The sequence below is a fragment of the Neltuma alba genome, unplaced genomic scaffold (genome assembly GCF_004799145.2).
Source record: "Neltuma alba isolate B1F8T4 unplaced genomic scaffold, ASM479914v2 tig00005396_pilon, whole genome shotgun sequence".
NCBI classification, from domain to species: Eukaryota; Viridiplantae; Streptophyta; class Magnoliopsida; order Fabales; family Fabaceae; genus Neltuma; species Neltuma alba.
In genome coordinates, this window is record NW_021634093.1 from 1 (window position 1) to 8311 (window position 8311).

Genomic DNA, 8311 nt, shown 5'->3' on the forward strand with positions numbered 1-8311 from the left:
TTCTATTATTTTCAAAAGCTTATTACAATCAACCAACAAGCAGTAGCTAGTTATTGTCCCTTAAGTGTCGTTAAGGCGGCGCAGGACAAAGGGTTCTTTTTTCAAAATCTAAACTGCACTGGCCTCGTTTTCACCTTCTTTTTCATGAGAAGCTCTTTAGTTTCTGGTACAAAAATGAGGATGGAGAAAATTCAAACAAAAGGGGCCAAAACGAAAAATCATGAAAGTCCATGCAGTCCTAATGCTCCTTGTCATGATCAAGAAAGTTTGAGACACAATGAGATTTGAAACCCAAAACTGATGTAGCTCCCATGCCTCCACATACTTTGCACCAAAGCATTCATATCTTGGAGTTTACAGCCCAAGATCATCCCCATTCTAAGTGAAAATGATATGATATAGAGTGAAAGCCCTAAGATTGCAAGCCAACCAAAATTAGAAGGAATCCTTCTATGCACCATGAACTTTTCTCAGCGTCATCTTGCATCTTTGATTTGTCAATTTTAACAGAATTATAACCATTTTAATTAAAAAAGAGAGAGACTAATTTAAATTGTTATTGCTATTTTTAGGAAAGTTTAATTTGAATTATGTTATCCACCAATTAGAGACGAATTAAATTATTTTTATTGACAAAAAAGCAGGGTATTTTATTTTTGCATTCCTGCTCCACATACCCATCAATATTGAAACATTTAGTGTTGGAATATTGGATTGGAAGATTTATGATCCCAATTTTCAATCAATGGCAGTAAAATCAGATGAAGCCCCAAAAAAAAATTAAAAATGGGATTGTAAATATTACCAGATTTTATGTGATATGTACAAGTGAGCAATTATGAGATGCTATGAAGTTGGAGATATCAGAAGAATTTAGATAGAGAAGCTTTTCCTTATGTATGTGACCAAAACTTCGAGACGCTGTAAGAATTAGACATTTGTACATCCATATGAGAAACAAGTTGCGTATCTAACCGAGGAACAAGTTTTTTATTTTTTCACCCACCGGTAATGGCTAAATTTCAGAAGACATTTTATATTATATTTCTAAGTATATTGTTGCGCTTGATTTTTTAAATATAATTAGGTTAACCTATCGAGAAATTTTGGTCCAAAAAAATTTATTGAAAAATTTTAGCCGTTTGAAGTAAAATAACAATGTTCCTTTTACCCAAAAAAAAAAAAAAAAGCAATGTGCGAGAAGTAACATTTAAAGCTTCTTTATCAAACCTATGCGGTCCTAAATCTTTTTAAAAAAAAAAAAGATTTTTTTTTCACATTTTGTTCGTCCAGGAAATTTGGGTTCCATGCAATGAGTTCTTCAAGTTTTATGAAGTAAAGGGAGAGTACTAGTACTTAACATTATACTCCTCCAATCCTAATCAAAGAGTTAGTAAAAAGATTTGTTTTTATTCTAAATAAGTTAAATGTTAGCTAAATATGTTAAATCTTAGTTTACTTTGTTTTCTAAATTTATACTACCTCCGTCCTTAATATAGATCTCGTTTGACTTTATTTTGGTCTTAAATATAAGACCCCATCCACTTTATCTCTAATATTTATGCATTTTTTTTTAAGATATTCTTCTAACAATAGTGGTTCTAGCCAATACACTTGATTAACAAAACAACACCTATTTCTTACAAATAACTAACTAACTTCTTCCTAAATCCCCTCAAATTAGTCAATTAGCTTTTATAATTAGGACCAGAGGTAGGTAGTAATTTTTTTCCTTGAACTCTCCCTATTAATTGCATATGTTAAAAAGATTTTTATTAAGAAAGTAATTTTCAATGCAAATGATTAAAAAGAATATTTTAGAAAAAAACTACATATATTTTTTTACAAATAACTACTGTAACTAATTTTTTTAATCTCCTACATATTAGGTGTCAAACCCATACATTTTACACGTTTGTCTTGTATATACAAAAGAAGAAATACCTTTGCATTAAATTTCAAGAACTTTGCGAACTCTCACTTTAGAGGATCCGAATTAGCTATCCTGCTATTCAAGACTGCAAATCAGTACACAATCTACATGCATCAGGATTGTGCAAGATTTATATATAAACTCCACTGAAGTTTCTTTACAAAGCCCATTTAGAATAATTTATAAGCACTTTTCAGTTGTAATTATGGAATTCGAGTAGAATTTTGTTATCTTTATCAAACTTTTTTATCAAACCTACTTATCAGTGCTTATAATCATGATTCCAAATGAGTCCTAGGTGTTCGTTATTATCACATAATCCAATAAAAGCACATGTCAGGGTTTTGTTGTGAAACACCCAATCATGCAGCAGCAATGGCACTGATCGGGGAAAAATGTTCACTTGCCAAGTTCTTATTAGAAAGGCTAATACCCAGAAGGGATACCCACGCCCCTTGTAGTTTGATATCATTCTGCCAATTAAAGTTTAGTCTACTAGAACTTTCCATACCACAGTCGAGCGAAGTCAATAATATAACAAGCTAACCAGCATCTCAAATCAATGATTCATAAACTACTAAATCTAAAAACAGATCCTTAATGCCAAAAGGAGATTTCTGCTATACACATCAGCATTACAGGGGGAGAGGAGAAGGAAATCAAAATACATTAAACAGCGAACTAAAGTAACTCACCTATATATGCTGATCGTTCATAAGATGATACAATACTGTCTTTTCAATATTGATTTCACACACTGGATTTAGATCACCAAGAAATATATTACACTAAGGCTTATTCTTGGACTGCAAAGCAAGAGAGAGTTACATACGAAAATGATAAAATTAGACCTACATTATAAATATGTGTGTATATATCTCACCTGCCTTTTCAATTATTTCTTCTCGAGCCACAATAAGTTCGTCTAGATTCCAGCATCACCAATATCTGTAGGTACCAATATCTCATCCTCAGTTGTGAAATTGTACCTACTACCAATGGCTCTCAGAAACTGGTATACTTCAAACAAAGTCGGCCTTTCCTTTGGATTTAATGAAACACAGTTGCATGCAACCTTAAGAAATTGGAAAAGCTCATGATCACATCCGTTCCCAACTAATGATTCATCAATGGCAGTTTGCAGTTCAGAGCTGCTTGAGAGTTCGGTAATCCATTCAACCAAACTTCCCTTGAATGTTTCTGGAGCTTTAGCCATATGAGTGGGTCTTTCACCTGTCACCAACTCAAGAAGAACAACCCCAAAGCTATAAACATCCCCCTTAGTTGTAGCCACCAGCGTTCTTGTATACTCAGGAGCAACATAACCTAAATCCCCAAACTCCCCATTACAAAAGTACTCAGATGTGTATCAATTGGGTTCATCAGTCTAGCAAGGCCAAAACTAGAAATTTTGGGCTCAAAATCGCTATCCAATAAGATACTCTTGGAGCTTATGTTACGATGAAGGATACGGGGATTGCAGCTATGATGGAGCCATGCTAATCCTTTAGCTGCTCCAATAGCAATTTTAAGCCTTATAGGCCATTCTAGGGTGCTCTGACCTTCAGCAGGATGTAGCTGATCATGAAGAGTGCCTTTTGACAAAAACTATAGACCAAAAGCCTCTCCTTCTTGGCAAGGCAAAACCTAAAAAAAGAGGAACCAAGTTACGATGTCTGACAGCCCCAAGGGTAGACATCTCAGAAAGAAATTCTTTCTCGGAGTGTTGAGATTCCTGCAATCTCTTAACCATGAGCGATGTGCCATCATCAAGGACAGCTTTGTACATGGTTCCTGTTCTTCCAGACCCGATAATATTGACGTTGACGTTGAAGTTGTTAGTAGCCTTCATGAGATCACTCAATTTCATTTTTGAAACTGACTTCTCAAACATTGAAACCTGATCCAAGTCAATACATGTCATGTACGTTTTCAAGATCTTACAGTGAATGGTATAAATTATAAAAATATGTCATGCGCATGAATCTGGTACAGATCATCAGAAGTTAACAAAAGATTTCATCACAGCTAATGCTGACAACGATTTAAAAGAATAATGTTACAGTTACTGGTTTTAATAAAACCAACCATGAGCCTCCAACTATTCATGTCAAAGTCCATTTCATCCTAAGAACTAGAATTGTTAAAGTGAAGGTCCAATAAGAATGATTTTATTGCAATATCAGTCTAAAAGAGTATCCATTAAAATATCTTAAATTGAAAATAATTTATAAAGAATTTTGATGTTAAAGATAGTTTCAGTCATATGATTTCGTATTCTAATGGAGGTGAGAAGAAAAATGAATAGCTGCTCACTGTGTGAATACATTTATTGAGTGATGCATTGATAAAACTTACCTTTATTCCTTTAGTTCCCTTCAGACTTCTTGCCCATTTGTTGCCTTCAGGGTCTTCTTCCTTCTTAATCACAGATACTCGTCTGACAAAGAAGAACAATCCAATACCTATTACTAATGCTCCAACCGTCACCCCACCAACAGCTGCTCCGGCTATAACTGCAGAGTTACTCTTGGAGGATGGGGCCTGGCAAACTGGCAAAGGGGGACCACATAGTCCAGGATTATTTGAATAGCTATCAGCTGAGACTTGCTGCTTAAGGTTTGGAATTGGCCCCGTCAAAAGATTGCTTGAGACACTAAATGTCTTGAGCCTTGTAAGCGTGCTGAATTGTCCAGGAATCGTCCCGCTGAGCCGATTTTGATCCAGTTTAAGAATATTAAGATAAGAACAATTTGCAAGATTCACAGGGATCGTCCCAGAAAAGTCATTTGAAGATAGATCAAGATTTGTCACATATTCAAGGAGAACATTGATATCTGATGGGATTGTTCCAGAAAGTTTGTTAATTGACAGGTCCAATCCTGTTAAGCTCGAGCAATTTCGAATGGCACGAGGAAACTGGCCCTTGAGTCCCATGTTTGACAACTTTAGATTTAAGACTTTGTTCTCATCAGGGTGCCAACATTCGACCCCAGTAAATTTACAGATAAATCCTTCTGTGTTGTTGTTGAAATCCCAGGAAGACTTCAAATAACCATATGGGTCTTGAAGAGAATCTTTTATACTTTTCAAGCAGAAGATGTCAGTCGGAGTCCCAAAGACCATGTGACAACTAAGCAGCAACAAGGAATTAATAATAATAAAATGAGCACAGAAAGTTCGGCTACTCAGAACCATCTTCAACCACGATCTCAAACACGAGCCGAGAAGAAACAACCCAGATACCTCACTTCAGTTGGGATCCGTTGGAGGTTATAAAATCCATACTATAGTCCCCTCAGAACACATCCTGACACACATTTCAAAGAAATTAACGAACAGAAACGCAATCCAACACGAACTAAAACGATCAGTTCTCTGTCGCAGCAGAAAAAGAAAATACACTAATTATCATTTAAACCAAATTCACACCCTCTAACACTAACAGGTGCAAAAGAGATATCAAGCCCTGAGAAGCGAAGTCAAATTAAGTTTGACACTGACAGATAAAGCAAAAACCCAACTAATCGAGATAGAGAATTACATCAATTCTGCTCAAGTACTGCAATACCCACCTGAATTATATAGGAATCAAGCTCAGGAGAACCAAAGAAACTTGCAGAGCTCTCGAAATAGCGTGGAAGCATCGCTCTGCCCAGAAGGGAAGGCAGAAAAGAGCAGCTGAATTGGAGAAAAGGACGTGAACAGAAGGTTTGAAAAAACAGAGCCAAAATCGAAGGGCTCAGAGAAGAAAGGATAGAGAGGAAGAAGACGAGTTAACTCTGAAGGGAAAGTGTGTGAATTGGGAAGCAGGAAGAAAGATATAAACAACGGGTCAAAGAAGGCAGTGGCAAAAATTTCCAAGCTCAGGGACGACTAGACTGCGTGCGGGAAAGCGAAGACTTTGTGCGTGCTTGACTTGCTGACTTGCTTTGCCCAATTAAAGGGGCATGATGGCCCAATGAAAATGGAAAAAGATTTGGAAACAATTTATACTTTTATTATTAAAGAATATTTATATTAATATGAAATTGAAACCCATAACCACTTCTTGTTTTCACACTTGATTTTTTTTTTTGAATTTGGCTTTCCCCTCATTTATATAAATATGAAGGGCAGTCCCGTCTAATCCAGTTTCTTTAAAAAGTATGATTCTGATAATAATAACCAATATCAACAAATATTATTTTAAAAATATTTTAGAGCAAAACAATGAAAACATTCTTAAATGTTGTATAATATTTTGGAACGTGATTTAATTTAGTTTATCTAAATATTTGTTAAAAATTCGATAGTTAATTTTGTTGAAAAATTGAATAACAAAATATAATAACTTGTATATAACTCTGAATTATTTCTAAATATAAAGAAAGTAAAAGTAACACTACTGAATAAAAAAAAGTGAAGAAATATACATAATGATGAAGATACATGTCACCTGATATAAGTTAGCAGAGGCTAGATTTGGCAGTAGAAATAGAATGATTAACATTTTTTTTAAGGCAATGGCACTATCAAATAGAATGAAGAACATTGATAAAGATAATATGTATATATATTTTTATAAAATATTCTTTAAAATAAAATAAACATAAAATATTTTTGACTAAAAAAATTATGGAGTAATTAACTTAGGAAGTAAGATGGGAGTGGGAAAGTGAGTTGTGGTTAAAAATTCAAATCATATTACTCCTCCAATTCTAAATATAAGACCCATTTTTTAGGACTGGAGGAGTAATATAAAAAGAATGAAAATTAAGTTATGATAAATTATAAATTCTAACAATAAAAATATCAAAGCATTACCGAATAAGATTACCACTGGCCAGGATCATTTAACTAGGAGAAGACTGAAAAATTTTAGTGACTCAGCTTTTTCTTTAGGAGAAAAGGCGCAACAAAAAAACCTCAACTTTTAAAATTATTTGATCTATTTTTATTATTAAATTGTATTGATATTTTTTTTCTCGCCTTATTCATAAATTATAACTTAGTCTAGAGTACTATATAATATTTTTACCAGAAAAAAAAGAGTACCATATAATATAACTTCTTATATTTGTTAAAATTTAGAATAAAAGAAAACGAGTAACACTTACACTTGCATACTATCCACAATGGCAAAACAGCCACTTGACAGTTTCTCTTTGTGTGTGTGTGTATATATTACAAAAATGAATAGAGATATAAAAATTATGAAAAATCCTAATATTTTTAAGTTACTATTTTATTTTTTATTTTTTTTTTTTTTTGACAACTTTTATTTATTATTATTTTTCCGATTCTTTGTAATATAATAAATGTCTAGTCATATGACAATTTATGAGAAAGAGATAGGGGTGAGATAAACTGCAAAAAGACTACTTATTTGGTGGACCACCATCGATGTTGTTGAATTATTAGTAATAGACTAAAAGTATTATTTGATATTTTAATAAAGTTTTAATTTCATCGCTTAACTTTAAAAAGCATACTTTTTAGGCCTTAACTCTAAAATTGTTAGTATTAAAAATGATAATTTTTTTGGACAATCATGGTTGTTTTAAAAATTAAAAATGTGTTAGCATTTAGTAATATTTTATAAATATTTAAAAGCTTAATATCATTATTTTTGTAAACAGTTTTTAGATTAAAAAGGACTAAAAATTTATTTTTAAAGTTAAGCGACAAAATAAAATATTATGTAAAGTTAAAGGACTAAAAGTACTTTAACCTTAGTAATATTTTACCATCAGCCAATGTGTTTTTCATAAGTTCACCAAATTTACATACTCATTTATAATTCTTCTTCTATATTTTACATATCAGTTTTTCAAATTTTACAACTTTAATTCTATATATTTTTCCTTGAAAATTGCTTGTAATAGGATATTTTCACCCAAAAATCATTATGTTTGAAAAAAGAAAAGAGGGAGATAAGAGAATCAGGGATATATCTCTCGTAATTAATCAAATTAATTTGACTTAATTGCCATTATATTTAGATGTTCTCCCTCCAATTGTGTTTATAAATTTCAATTTTTAAAATAAGCTTGTTTCTTTTTAAAATCTACGTTTTGGAATATATGAATATTTAATACATTTTTTTATTTATGTTTCTTAAAGAATTATACGATTCTCTTGTATCTTTTTTTTTTTAATCACTCTCTTTCTTTCGTCTTTGTTTTTTATCCAACCTATTCTCTTCCCCATCTATATAAATATAGAGTGTTTTAAAAATAAGATATAATTTTTTTTACATATTTATTATTTTTAACTAATTTTTTATTCACATAATTTAATTATTTAAAACTTTTTTTGGAGCAAAAATTATTTAAAACTTAGAAAAAGAATATAAGGAAGGAAGCACGAAATTATCATTTGCCCAATAAATAGTAG

The 8311-nt window shown here is 32.2% G+C and overlaps 1 pseudogene; it reads right to left on the bottom strand.

Moving 5' to 3' along the window:
• Positions 1-2839: 2839 nt before the first annotated feature.
• On the bottom strand, positions 2840-5228 carry LOC114747638 (probably inactive leucine-rich repeat receptor-like protein kinase At5g48380; annotated as a pseudogene).
• Positions 5229-8311: the final 3083 nt, after the last annotated feature.